The following is a 13,431-nucleotide window of genomic DNA, read 5'->3' on the forward strand; positions in this document are numbered from 1 at the left end:
GATTATTACTCACCGTGTTTATTTATTAAAGTTTATTTTAAAAATTTTTTATCAAAGGCGGACAAAAGTTTGGCGATGACGTATGACGTCATCAGGCAGGAAAAACTGGGGTATAGGGGAAAAAACAGCAAAGTATTTTTAATTAATATTTTTGAAAAACTATGGTATAGCTGTTTCGCGAAATTCGAACCCGCGAAAATCGAGGGACCACTGTATTTCAAGGGGAAGTTCAGGGATAATAGCAGCCCAAAAGAATACTTAGGTTAGGGTTAGGGTGCCTGGCCTCTCCTTGCCTCAAAGAGATACAATTTTCCTATCTATTTACTATTACTGAACATCTAAAATATACTCTTTAATTCTATGTATATAGGCCATATGTGTACATACATATTACACACAGGCACACAAAAATATACATTATCTACTATATAGAAACATAGAAAATTGACGGCAGAAAAAGACCCCATGGTCCATCTAGTCTGCCCTTAAAGTATTTCCTGTATTTTATCTTAGGATGGATATATGTTTATCCCACGTCTGCTAGAGGTTTGTTCCAAGCATTTACTACTCTTTCAGTCAAATATTTTCTCATGTTGCTTCTGATCTTTCCCCAACTGACCTCAGATTGTGCCCCCTTGTTCATGTGTTCACTTTCCTATTAAAAGCACTTCTCTCCTGACCCTTATTTAACCCTTTAACACGCACGCACAGCTCTTCTAAAATTATACACATTCAACCTCATTTACTGCGATAGGAAAAACATATCCAGAGCCCAGAAGGGGGAAAAAAGAAAAAAATATATCAAAAATTTTCTACCAGTTCTGCGTACCTGACCGTACCCGTAGGGCAGTGTTTTTCAACCAGTGTGCCATGAGACATGGTCAGGTGTGCCGCGAAGCTCAGAGAGAGAAAGAAAACAAGAGAGAGAGAGAAAAATAAAGAAACAGAGAGAGAGACATAAAGAGAGAAAGAGAGAGAAAGAAAGAAAGCAAGAAAGAGAACAAGAGAAAGAAAACAAGAGAGAGAAAGCAAGAGAGAGAGAAAGAAAGAGAGAGAGAGAAGAAAGCAAGAGAGAGAAAGAGAAAGAAAGAAAGAGAAAGAAAGAAAGAGAGAAAGAGAGAGAAAGCAAGAGAGAGAGAAAGAAAGCAAGAGAGAGAAAGAGAGAAAGAGAAAGAGAGAGAAAGTGAGAGAGAAAGAAAGAGAGAGAGAAAGAAAGCAAGAGAGAGAAAAAGAAAACAAGAGAGAAAGAGAGAGAGAGAGAAAGAAAGAGAGAGAGAGAAAAAGAAAACAAGAGAGAAAGAAAGAGAGAGAGAAAGAAAGAAAGAGAGAGAGAAAGCAAGAGAGAGAGAAAGAAAAAAAGTATGAATAACAGACTTCATTCATCCCAAACCAGTGGTGGGTTGCTACCAGTTCGCACCGGTTCAAGTGAAATGGCAGCGGGAGGCTCCGCCCACAGTCTGCATGTCATAAAAAACACTCTGCACATGTGCAGAAACATTGCGTGCGCGCAAAGCACGCCCATTCCCGAACCGGCACGAGAAGGTAAGAGAAACTGTACCTAAGGCGTTTTTTTTTCTTCAAGAGACAACTGGACTTTTTGGGTTTTCTTTGAAGACGTTTCACTTCTCATCCAAGATGCTTCTTCAGCTCTGACCAGATGGAAGGATTGATACTACTTGCAGACAGCTGGTCATTTGCATTCTGCAATATATTATTATTATTATTGTTATTGTTATTGTTATTGTTATTACAATTATTTATTAGATTTGTGTGCTGCCCCTCTCCGAGGACTCGGAGCGGCTCCCAACAAACAATACAGTCTACAAATCCAATATTAAAACAAAACATATTAAGAAACCCTTATTAAAAACCATCACACAACTCAACAAACCATGCATAAAACGGGACATTAATAAGCATAATTAAGCTTAATATAAATCTCAGAGCTGAAGAAGCTGCTTGGAATGAGAAGCGAAACGTCTCCAAAGAAAAACACAGCAAATCCAGTTGCCTCTTGGGGGAAAAAAAAGGATTTATGTGACAGCCACGAAAAAGGAGAATCTCCAGAGACGGATCGAAATCACTTTTGTTTCGATGTGGTTGTAACTTCGAATAGAAACACAGAAACATAGAAGATTGACGGCAGAAAAAGACCTCATGGTCCATCTAGTCTGCCCTTATACTATTTCCTGTATTTTATCTTACAATGGATATATGTTTATCCCAGTTACTGTGGATTTACCAATCACGTCTGCTGGAAGTTTGTTCCAAGGATCTACTACTCTTTCAGTAAAATAATATTTTCTCACGTTGCTTCTGATCTTTCCCCCAACTAACTTCAGATTGTGTCCCCTTGTTCTTGTGTTCACTTTCCTATTAAAAACACTTCCCTCCTGAACCTTATTTAACCCTTTAACATATTTAAATGTTTCGATCATGTCCCCCCTTTTCCTTCTGTCCTCCAGTCCAGACTCTACAGATTGAGTTCATTAAGTCTTTCCTGATACGTTTTATACTTAAGACCTTCCACCATTCTTGTAGCCCGTTCAATTTTGTCAATATCTTTTTGTAGGTGAGGTCTCCAGAACTGAACACAGTATTCCAAATGGGGTCTCACCAGCGCTCTATATAAGGGGATCACAATTTCCCTCTTCCTGCTTGTTATATCTCTAGCTATGCAGCCAAGCATCCTACTTGCTTTTCCTACCGCCTGCGGAATGAACTGTTCTTAAGTCGAGGACTGAGCCTGCATATTTCAGGTGGCGATTCGGACGGCAGGAGAAGGAAGGGGCCTGTGGAAATATTTGCGCCAGAGGAGAAAGGCAGGAGGAAACCAAGGGCAAGCTATAAAAAGAGCCTGGAGCCTTGCCAGCGTTTCATTTCTAGGCCAATTCCAACTCTTAGGCGCTACGTGGCACAGGAGCACACACCTCCGAGGGATGCACAGGCGCGAGGGACAAAGAGCAGCGATGCTTTAAACGTTATTCAGCATCTTATGAGAGAGGTACAGTGGTACCTCTACCTACAAACGCCTCTACTTACGAACTTTTCTAGATCAGAACCGGGTGTTCAAGATTTTTTTTGCCTCTTCTCAAGAACCATTTTCCACTTACAAACCCGAGCCTCTGAAAATGTAACCGGAAAAGGCAGGGAGAAGCCTCCGTGGGGCCTCTCTTGGAATCTCCTGTGAGGAAACAGGGCCGGAAAAGGTGGGGAGAAGTCTCCGTGGGACCTCTCTAGGAATCTCCTGGGAGGAAACAGGGCCGGAAAAGGTGAGGAGAAGCCTCCGTGGGGCCTCTCTAGGAATCTCCTGGGAGGAAACAGGGCCGGAAAAGGTGGGGAGAAGCCTCCGTGGGGCCTCTCTAGGAATCTCCTGGATGGAAACAGGGCCAGAAAAGGCGGGGAGAAGCCTTCCTGGGGCCTCTCTAGGAATCTTCTGGGAGGAAACAGGGCCGGAAAAGGTGGGGAGAAGCCTCCGTGGGGCCTCTCTAGGAATCTTCTGGGAGGAAACAGGGCCGGAAAAGGTGGGGAGAAGCCTCCGTGGGGCCTCTCTAGGAATCTCCTGGGAGGGAACAGGGCCGGAAAAGGTGGGGAGAAGCCTCCGTGGGACCTCTCTAGGAGTCTCCTGGGAGGGAACAGGGCCGGAAAAGCTAACTCCCACATATTTCAACTATACTGCTCAAAAAAATAAGGGGAACGACTCGAAGAACACATCCTAGATCTGAATGAATGAAATATTCTCATGGAATACTTTGTTCCGTACAAAGTTGAATGTGCTGACAACATATGAAATTGACTGTCAATCAGTGTTGCTTCCTAAGTGGATGAGTTTGATTTCACAAAAGTTTGATTTACTTTCCTTTTATTTTTTTGAGCAGTGTTTCAATAGACGGCAGTGTCTGGTTTTGCTTGTGCACAGTATATTCAAGTCCTCTGGAAATATAAAAACATGGGAACAATTCTGGTATTCACCCTGGAGGACCCCTTCGGTTCACTGCTTTTGAAAGAAATATTTCTGTGGTTTAACTTTAGACAATCAGTCCACCACTAGAAAAATCAGCCTTGCAGCTCTTGGCTCCAGAGAAATCCAGCTAAATTAAATGATTTTTCAAACCTGCTCCTCTTAAGGGATTATATTATTAGGATACTTATTAGCTCAGAAGAAATACTGCAAAGAAACTTGAATTGTGATAGATGAAGCCAAGATGTTTAATGGAGCCCAACTCCTGTTTGGCTCGTAATTTGCATCGGCTGGTTTTTTGCTTTAAGACAAGTAGTAAGATAAGTAGTGTCTCGTGCTTTGTATCAGCCTTAATTAAGAACTCAAATTTGTTTATGAGGTCAACTAAGAAAAAGGTGGAAAGGAACATTTTATTGCTACTATTTAAATATGTTAAAGGGTTAAATAAGGTCCAGGAGGGAAGTGTTTTTAATAGGAAAGTGAACATAAGAACAAGGGGACACAATCTGAAGTTAGTTGGGGGAAAGATCAAGAGCAACATGAGAAAATATTATTTGACTGAAAGAGTAATAGATCCTTGGAACAAACTTCCAGCAGACGTGGTTGGTAAATCCACAGTAACTGAATTTAAACATGCCTGGGATAAACATATATCCATTGTAAGATAAAATACAGGAAATAGTATAAGGGCAGACTAGGTGGACCATGAGGTCTTTTTCTGCCCTCAGTCTTCTATGTTTCTATGTTTCCATTCTATGTTTCTATGTTTACTAACAGCACATCAGGATCGATTGATTGGGTGGGTAGATTGAAAACACTCCAGACCAGAAACTCTACTGTGAACAGCCTGCATATTTATTTTTTTATTTGTTTATCAATTTATATTTATTTATTCGATTTTTTTTATGCCGCCCTTCTCCTTTTCCTAGTTGGGGGAAAGATCAAAAGCAACATGAGAAAATATTATTTTACTGAAAGAGTAGTAGATCCTTGGAACAAACTTCCAGCAGACGTGGTTGGTAAATCCACAGTAACTGAATTTAAACATGCCTGGGATAAACATAGATCCATTGTAAGATAAAATACAGAAAATAGTATAAGGGCAGACTAGATGGACCAGGAGGTCTTTTTCTGCCGTCAGTCTTCTATGTTTCTATGTTTCCTTAGACTCGGGCGGCTTACAACATGTGAGTAATAGCACTTTATAACAGAGCCAGCCTATTGCCCCCACAATCCGGGTCCTCATTTTACCAACCTCGGAATATTGCCACTATTTGCACATGGCAACTCAAGGCAGCTTACAGAATATAAAACCTCATTTAAAACCATAAAATTAATTTTAAAAAGAATCAAATAAATTTGTAGTACAGTGTTCCCTCGATTTTCGCGGGTTCGAACTTCGCGAAAAGTCTATAGCACGGGTTTTCAAAAATATTAATTAAAAAAATACTTTGCGGGTTTTTTTCCCTATACCACGGTTTTTCCCACCCGATGACGTCATATGTCATCGCCAAACTTTTGTCTGCCTTTAATAAAAAAAAAATTAAAATAAATTTTAATAAATAAACAAGGTGAGTAATAATCTGAATGGTTGCTAAGGGAATGGAAAATTGCAATTTAGGATTTTAAAGTGTTAAGGGAAGGCTTTTTAATACTGTTCATAGCCAAAAATAGCGTATTTACTTCCGCATCTCTACTTCGCGGAAATTCGACTTTCGCGGGTGGTCTCGGAACGCATCCCCCGCGAAAAGCGAGGGAACACTGTATTCCTTGTGTAGGTCAAAGGTCATATGGTTGGGCAAGCCCAGATATGACAAAAAGCCACCTGTGGATGCTCAGTTCACACCAGTGTTTCCCAACCTTGGCAACTTGAAGATATCTGGACTTCAACTGCCCAATCTGCTCCCAAAACATTAAGAGCGAGGCCTCTTAATGAGAAACGCTTCCTCGTACCTCCTGCTCTGCCAAGAAGCTGCCATCACTAGATCAACGCCGGCCGACAGCAAGTCACAAGCTCTTCATTCTGGATCCCATCTCACCCAATAACTTTCGGGACATTCCTTCCAGCATGGAATGTCAGAGAGATATTTACCAGGATGGACTGAGAGTTTAAGCACTACGCACATTCAAGCCAAGGAGGTGTTTGTTTTATAAAACATGTTGCTGGCAGCATTCATAGAAACATAGAAGTATGTATAAATATATATGCGTGTGTATATTTATTTATTTATTAGATTTGTATGCCGCCCCTCTCCGAAGACTCGGGGCGGCTAACAACAATAAAAAAGACAATGTCAACAAATCTAATATTAAAAATAACCTAAAAAAACCCAATTTAAAGAACCAATCATACATACAAACATACCATGTATAAATTCTATAAGCCTAGGGGGGAAGGGAAATTTCAATTCCCCCATGCCTGACGACAGAGGTGGGTTTTAAGGAGCTTGCAAAAGGCAAGGAGGGTGGGGGCAACTCTGATATCTGGGGGGAGTTGGTTCCAGAGAGTCGGGGCCGCCACAGAGAAGGCTCTTCCCCTGGGTCCTGCCAGACGACATTGTTTAGTCGACGGGACCCGGAGAAGGCCAACTCTGTGGGACCTAACTGGTCGCTGGGATTCGTGCGGCAGAAGGCGGTCCCTGAGATATTCTGGTCCGATGCCATGAAGGGCTTTATAGGTCATAACCAACACTTTGAATTGTGACCGGAAACCGATCGGCAACCAATGCAGACTGCGGAGTGTTGGAGTACCATGGGCATATATATATATATATATATATATATATATATATATATATATATATATATATATATATATTTGTTTTCGTACATTTTCACAGGTATATGTATGTAGATTGTTCTGAGTTTGGGTTTTGCCCCGTGTAATATTTTGAGTGTCTATGCAACGTTTCCATATTTACAACAGCACAAAGCTTGAAACTTCAGCCTGATGATGGTGAATGTGATTTCACCGAAACGTCGCTGGTAGGGCTCAGTCAGCTTTAGCGATTAGGCGTGGAGGGCACATAAATGGAAGGAGAAGAATATTTTTAAAATAGTACAGTAAAACAAACAGAAATCTAATGCTGCCTATTACAACTGCAGCTAGGATTATTTTTGCTCAATTTTGGAAAAATGCAGGGACTCCCCCAGAAAAAGTAATAATAAACAAAATTTATAATTGTTCTGAAATAGATAAATTTACAGTGGAACTAAGGGGCCACAAGGATTCTGAATATTATAAGACGTGGGAACAGTGGCACAAATGGACTGAACTAAGGAAAGGAAATAAGAAGATCACGAGCGACTCACAAAATTAGTAAAAATATAAGATGCAAATATGTAATTTTTTTAAAAAGGTATAATTATATGTACATTTTAAAAAAATGAATAACTGTGTTAAAGTGATAAAATTTAAATAAGGGGGATGATATGTGGATATGGAATGCTTTTATGTAACAATGGAGAATTGCTGAAAGTATATTTATGTTATTGTTTTTTAAAAAAAATTCTGAAAATTAATAACGTTTTTCTAAAAAAAGAAATGGAAGAAGAAGATTGCTACTTGGATAGAAAACCATAATTCCCAAATTCATGGAATGCTGTTGGACGGGGGTGGGGAGGAGGGATGACAATTCCCAGAAGGAAACTGATTTAGGGGTAGTGATTTCTGACAAGTCTCAAAATGGGTGAACAGTGCAGTCAGGCAGTAGGGAAAGCAAGTAGGATTCTTGGCTGCATAGCTAGAGGTATAACAAGCAGGAAGAGGGAGATTGTGATCCCCTTATATAGAGCGCTGGTGAGACCATATTTGGAATACTGTGTTCAGTTCTGGAGACCTCACCTACAAAAAGATATTGACAAAATTGAACGGGTCCAAAGACGGGCTGCAAGAATGGTGGAAGGTCTTAAGCATAAAACGTATCAGGAAAGACTTCATGAACTCAATCTGTATAGTCTGGAGGACAGAAGGAAAAGGGGGGACATGATCGAAACATTTAAATATATTAAAGGGTTAAATAGGGTTCAGGAGGGAAGTGTTTTTAATAGGAAAGTGAACACAAGAACAAGGGGACACAATCTGAAGTTAGTTGGGGGAAAGATCAAAAGCAACATGAGAAAATATTATTCTACTGAAAGAGTAGTAGATCCTTGGAACAAAATTCCAGCAGACGTGGTAGATAAATCCACAGTACAACTGAATTTAAACATGCCTGGGATAAACATATATCCATCCTAAGATAAAATACAGAAAATAGTATAAGGGCAGACAAGATGGACCATGAGGTCTTTTTCTGCCGTCAGACTTCTATGTTTCTATGAAGGCGGAATTGGAAATATAGTATATTCTGGCATCAAGTCCATTTGGAAAGAATGCAAGGGAGAAGTACCATATTTTTTGGAGTAGAGTGTTCCTTCGATTTTCACGGGGGATGCGTTCCGAGGCCGCCCGCGAAAGTCGAATTTCCGCGAAGTAGAGATGCGGAAGTAAATACACCCTTTTTGGCTATGAAGAGTATCACAAGCCTCCCCTTAACACTTCAAACCCCTAAATTACCATTTCCCATTCCCTTAACAACCATTTACTCTCCATTATTACTGGTACTCATAATTGAATAAGACACTTAATGATCCTGATATTTATAAACAGAATTATTTATTAACAATAATTTTTTTTTCTTATTTATTTGCAAAAACTATTAGTTTGGCGATGACGTCTGACATCATCGGGCGGGAAAAACCGTGGTATAGAAAAAAAACCGCAAAGTATTTTTTAATTAATATTTTTTGAAAAACCGTGGTATAGGCTATTCGCGAAGTTCGGACCCGCAAAAATTGAGGGAACACTGTATAAGACAAACCTTAGTTTTTGGGAAGGAAAAGAGGGGGCAAAAATCTGCCTACCAGGTATTTATCTGGCTAGCGTCCTTAGCCTGGTCAGCTTCAGCACATTATTTTATCCCCTGGTTAGGACTTTAAAAAAAAAAAACCTTATTCAGAGAGAGTAACAATGAAAGAGCCTGCAAGGTGGTAAGAGCTGGGAACATTGTTAGCATCTAGTTAGTGGGGTAATAGTCCTAGGCTGGAAGGATGCGACAAAATGGACAATACAAAATTGGTATCGTTACGTGGTGGATCATATACAGTTTGAGATGATGGATAAGAGGATGAATTCGGGTAACAAAACTGATGTGCGGGAACTGATGAGACGATGGGACAAGGTAAGAGGACATGTGGTCAGTAGAATTCGAGACCAAGCTATAAAGAATAAATCAGAATTGCTTTATAATATGTAAATAGATATACAGTGTTCCCTCGACTTTTACAGGGGATGTGTTCCGAGATCTCCCGCAAAAGTCGAATTTCCGCGAAGTAGAGATGCGGAAGTAAATACACTATTTTTGGCTATGAACAGTATCTCAAGCCTTTCCGTAACACTTTAAACCCCTAAATTACAATTTCCCATTCCCTTAGCAACAATAGTAATAATCTAAATTTTAGATTATTACTCACCATGTTTATTTATTAAAGTTTCTTAAAAAAATATTTATTAAAGGCAGATGAAAGTTTGGCGATGACATATGACGTCATCGGGCGGGAAAAACCGTGGTATAGGAAAAAACCCGCAAAGTATTTTTTAATTAATATTTTTGAAAAACCGTGGTATAGACTTTTTGCGAAGTTCGAACCCGTGAAAATCGAGGGAACTCTGTATTGCTCTCAAGTTAACATGGTATATGGAAAATATGCCTCCATTTTGGTGGAGGGGTATGAACGCTGTTTGGTGGTGGGCACTGAGCAGAATGTTACGATGTTGTGCGAATGTTACTATTATTATAAAAATTAATTTTCAAAATTATTTTAAAAAACCTAGATAGGGCTGGAAAAAAAACCTTTGAAAAAAGCTTCAGCCTCTTTTAGGGAGGGAAAGGCGCATCTTATACTCCAAAATATGGTAGATAAGACATTGTGTTATATGGTCTCTGACCTTGGTTGTCTCTGGAGTCCAACCCTGGGCTACACATATTCTAGTGTGTGTGATGGATTAATTGCTTTTAGTAAAAGGCAACAGGCTGTTCAATAAACCATGGTGGGAACTTCTGAAGTGATTTATGAGCGGTGAAAATCAGTGTAACCCATCCTGGACCTCAACCTATGAATGTCAATGCCCTAAATTCAAAGCAAGCTCAGCCACGCCCAAGAATGCCGGAAATTGATGCGCACGCATCTGCCTAGCTAGATAGCGTGAGAAACACCCTGCACAATGCGACACATGGACCCCGTCACGATCGAAGGGAAGAACGTTTATATCGTAAAATTATATTGGGGAATTTACAGAACAGCAGGTGGACTGGTTTCAACCTCAGGCTTTTGAGAAGGAGGAACTGGATCGACCTGGAAGAAGGAAAGTAAACAGAAACTAAGAGTGATTCGGAGTAAAAAAGAAAGGACCAGAAAACCCAGCCAATATCAGACGGTGCATAGAATGTAAGATGGACAGCATGAAGCTGTGACAGCAGTCTTCCAATCCACTCGATTGGAAGTCCTTCACTCGAAATAGTCCTCCACTCGAAACAGAATGCCCTACGAGACTAGACTTTCAATCCTGGGCCTAGAAAGTTTAGAACTAAGACGCCTTAAACAAGATCTAAGTATTGGCCACAAGATCATATGAGGCAACGTCCTGCCTGTCGGTGACTACTTCAGCTTCAACCACAACAACACAAGAGCACACAACAGATTCAAACTTAATATTAACTGCTCCAAACTTGACTGTAAAAAATATGACTTCAGTAACCGAGTTGTCGCAGCGTGGAACTCATTACCGGACTCTATAGTGTCATCCCCAAACCCCCAACACTTTACCCTTAAATTATCTACGGTTGACCTCTCCAGATTCCTAAGAGGTCAGTAAGGGGCGAGTACAAGTGCACTCGAGTGCCTTCCGTCCCCTGTCCTATTGCTCTCCTATATCTCCTATACCTTTCTTCTATTCCTATATCTCTTCTTCTTTCATTGATATGTTCTATGACTTTATCTTCTTTTCTATTCTTTCTTAGATATATTTTACTATGAGTATCTCCTCTATAACCTTCATCATGTATTTTACTATGTGTATATAGATATATGCCCACTAAAACCCTCCTTGTGTATTGGACTAAATAAATAAATAAATAAATATTTGAGGGGCTGCCACAAAGAGGATGAGGGTCAAGCTACTTTCCAAGGCACCCAAAGGCCAGACAGGGAATAATGGATGGAAACTGATCAAGGGGAGATTCAACCTGGAAATAAGGAGACATTTTCCGACAGTGAGAACGATCAACTGATGGAACAAAAGTTGCTTTTGGAAGTTGTGGGAGCTTCATCACTAGAAGTTTTCAAAAAGAGACTGGACGGACATCTGTCAGGAATGGTGTAGGGCAGTGATGGCGAACCTGTTTTCCCCTTAGGTGCCGAAAGAACATGCGTGCAGGCAAACGCATATGCACACCCATAATTCAATGCCTGGGGAGGACGAAAACAGCTTCCTCCATCCCCCCGGAGGCCAGAAATGGCCTGTTTCCCAACTTCTGGTGGGCCCAGTAGGCTCATGTTTCACCCTCTCCAGGCTCCAAAGGCTTCCCTGGAGCCAGGGGAGGGTAAAAACGCTCTCCCTCAACCACCCTGGAGGTTCTCTGGAAGCCAAAAATGCCCTCCCAGAGCCTCTGTGCAAATCAGCTAGCCAGCCCACACATGAACATTGGAACTGAGCTAGGGCAACAGCTCGTGTGCCAGCAGATATGGCTCCGCATGCCACCTGTGGCATCCGTGCCATTGGTTCGTCATCCCTGGTGTAAGGTCTCCTGCTTGGGTGGAGTGGACTAGATGACCTACCCCTTCCATCCTTATTGGGTTAAGCATCTTTAGCGCTAGGAAGCCAACCCAGCCCATAGCAGACAAATTGCTTGGATCCATAACCCTGGCCAACCTCAACATAACGGACATCCCCCTTGGCTTGCAAATAAGGAAAGAAAGGAAGGAAGGAAGGAAGGAAGGAAGGAAGGAAGGAAGGAAGGAAGGAAGGAAGGAAGGAAGGAAGGAAGGAAAGAGTCACCACTTATTCAGTGTGTCTTAACCTAAGCACCTTTAGGAAGTCTGGACTGCAACTCCCAGAATTCCCCAGCCAGAGCTTCCTGGGAAAGACTGGGAATTGAAGTCCAGACCTCCTAAAGTGCTAAGGTTGAGGAAACCTGCCCTACAGGGGCTTCTTTGACAGGGGGGGAAACTCCTCCAGGTGCAGGAAGCAAGAATCTGAATGGGGAGAGATGAAGACATACACCATAAAGGGGTATGTGCCAATTTCCCACACTTCCTCCCAGAATTGGACTTCAACTCCTATCAATACTGTTGATGCCACGAAAAGGAAGCTGCCAGGGAATGATGGGAGTTGTAATCCAACTGCTCTGGAGGGCAGTGGGGGAGAGACAGGTAGCGGGAGCAGCCCGTTTTCCCCCTCTTTTCCTTCCTTCCTTAATTCCCATCCTTCCTTCCCTCCATCTCCTTCCTTGCTTTTCTCACCTTCCTTCCTTCTCCTTTTGTCTTCTTTCCTTCTTTCCTCCCCTTTCTTCTTCCTTTCCTTTCTTCTTTTCTTCCCTTCTTCTTCCTTCGTTCCATCTCCTTCCTTCCGTTTCTCACCTTCTGTCCCTTTCCTTGTCTTCTCCCTTCCTCCCTTCTTTCCTTCTTCCTCCCTTTCCTCTCTCTCTCTTCTTCTTCCCTCCTTCCTTCCTTCCTTTTCTTTTCCTCTTCTTCTTCTCTCCTTCCTTCTCTCTTTTTCTCCTCCCCCTTCTCCCTTTCCTTCCTTTCTCCCCTTCTTCTCCTTCTTTCTTTCCCTTCATCCCCTTCCTCCCTTTTCCTTCTCTTCTCCCTTCTTTCCTTCTCCCTCCCTTTCCTCCCTCCCTCTTCTTCTCCTTCCATTTCCTTCCTCCCTCTCCCTTCCTTCTTCTCCCTTTCCCCCCTCATCCCTCTTCTTCTTTTCTCCTTCCTTCCTTTTCTTTTTCTCTTCTCCCTTCTTTCCTTCTCCCTCCCTTCTCTCCCTTTCTTCTTCCCCTTCATTCCATCTCCTTCCTTCCTTTTCCTTTTGTCTACTCGCTTCCTTCTTTCCTTTTCCCTCCTTCCTTCTTCTCTCCTTCCTTCCCTCCATCTCCTTCCTTCCTTTTCTTTTTCTCTTCTCCCTTCTTTCCTTCCCTCCCTCTTCTTCTCCTTCCATTTCCTTCCTCCCTCTCCCTTCTTCTTCTCCCTTTCCCCCCTCATCCCTCTTCTTCTTTTCTCCTTCCTTCCCTTCTTCTCCTTCCTTCCTTTTCTTTTTCTCTTCACCCTTCTTTCCTTCTCCCTCCTCCTCCCTTCCCCGCCTTCCTCCCGCCGGGAGGGCCCCAACTCCTCCAGCCGCCCCGCTCGCCGTCCCAGCCTCCCCCTCGGTGCTCCCAGCC

At 41.9% G+C, this 13,431-nt stretch overlaps 1 protein-coding gene across 2 annotated transcripts in view; it reads right to left on the minus strand.

Moving 5' to 3' along the window:
- SLC39A14 (solute carrier family 39 member 14) overlaps positions 1-13,431 on the minus strand; it is a 53,829-nt gene that overhangs the window by 40,301 nt on the left and 97 nt on the right. The window contains exon 2 of one of the 2 annotated variants that reach the window (XM_070765980.1): positions 1,559-1,701. The exons of the other annotated variant lie outside the window; for it this stretch is intronic. The gene's annotated coding sequence lies outside the window, so the exon portion shown is untranslated. The remainder of the gene's footprint in view (positions 1-1,558; positions 1,702-13,431) is intronic. 2 annotated transcript variants of the gene reach the window in all.

The sequence above is a fragment of the Erythrolamprus reginae genome, chromosome 12 (genome assembly GCF_031021105.1).
Source record: "Erythrolamprus reginae isolate rEryReg1 chromosome 12, rEryReg1.hap1, whole genome shotgun sequence".
Lineage (NCBI taxonomy): Eukaryota > Metazoa > Chordata > Lepidosauria > Squamata > Dipsadidae > Erythrolamprus > Erythrolamprus reginae.